We start from the raw sequence: 1,552 nt of genomic DNA on the forward strand, positions 1-1,552 counted from the left end.
CACGCGGTGAGAGTGTACGGAGCGAACGGCAAGTAGCATCTTATATACCGCGCTGGACCACGTGGAGGGGGCCGCCACTCTCCCATCTTCCTAAATGTTGCAGACATGCCGCGAGGAGAAACGTCAGGACTCCGTACCACGATATTACCACAGATAAAACTATATGGTTGACAGTTGCGTTTTTCGTGTGATCTGCGGGATCCACGTACAGGTTCAGAAATGTCTAAAAAATGTAAATATACAGTGCGATTTCTTTTTCCGTTTTAGGACAAGAGGGGCTACCGTAGCGATCTAGCCAGATGACTCCTAATGGTATCGCGTTCAAATCCCGGTGACTTCAGGTGGAATTTTCACTCAGACCCGTCTAATTGAGTGGCTCAGACGGTATAGCGCTGACCTTTTGAGTCCAAGGTGGTGGGTTCGATCCCAGCCCTTTCCAGTAATATGTATTTGAAAGTGTTTAAATAAGACAGCCGAGTATTGGTAGTTTTACCGGTACGTAAAATAATTCCTATGGGACTAAATTCCGGCACCTCGGCGTCTCCTAATACCGTAGAAGTAGTTAGTGAGACGTAAAGTCTATACATTAATTACTCATGTTCCATGTCAACAAGAAGAACATCTGGTCTTAAACCCTTGGCCAATCCTAAATTCAACCTGTAGTTTTACCTGATTGTTGATACGATAGCCACGGAACTTCCAGTTTTACGCACAATCCAGACTGCAGGGACGTTACTTTTCTTAGATAAAGTCTACATGCATTGGCAGGGGTTTGAATCACGGTTGGTTTAGTGAGAATCCAGTGATGATGCCACACGGCCATTGTGCAACTGCAAAATTACCTGGATAATATTGTGAGATGGACACCAGGCAACAGTATGATGATAAACGGGGTTAAAAATCAGGTTGGGAGTTTCACAAATAGGAAAGTCCTCTCAGTTTTAATTACTGCGTTGATGGGGTGAAAGTTCCTTTTTTTGTAACATTGTAGGTACCTTGGTGTTAATATAAGGAAAAATTTTCATTGGCGTAATCACATAAATGGGACTGTAAATAAAGAGTACAGATCGCTGCACATAGTTATGAGGATATTTAGGGGTTGTAAAGGAGAGAGCATATAAGTCTCTGGTAAGACCCCAAATAGAGTATGGTTCCAGTGTATGAGACCCTCACCAGGATTACTTGATTCAAGAACTGGAAAAAATCCAAAGAAAAGCAGCTCGATTTGTTCTGGGTGATTTCCGACAAGAGAGTGACGTTACAAAAATGTTGCAAAGTTTGGGCTGGGAAGACTTGGGAGAAAGGAGACGAGCTGCTCGACTAAGGGGTATGTTCCGAGGCGTCAGTAGAAAGATGGCGTGAAATGACATTAGTAGACGAATAAGTTTCAGTGGTGTCTTTAAAAGTAGGAAAGATCACAATATGAAGATAAAGTTTGAATTCAAGAGGACAAATTGGGGCAAATATTCGTTTATAGGAAGGGGAGTTAGGAATTGGAATGACTTACAAAGGAGGATGTTTAAATTTCCAATTTATTTGAAATCGTTTTAGA

This window comes from Anabrus simplex, chromosome 5 (assembly GCF_040414725.1).
Source record: "Anabrus simplex isolate iqAnaSimp1 chromosome 5, ASM4041472v1, whole genome shotgun sequence".
NCBI classification, from domain to species: domain Eukaryota; kingdom Metazoa; phylum Arthropoda; class Insecta; order Orthoptera; family Tettigoniidae; genus Anabrus; species Anabrus simplex.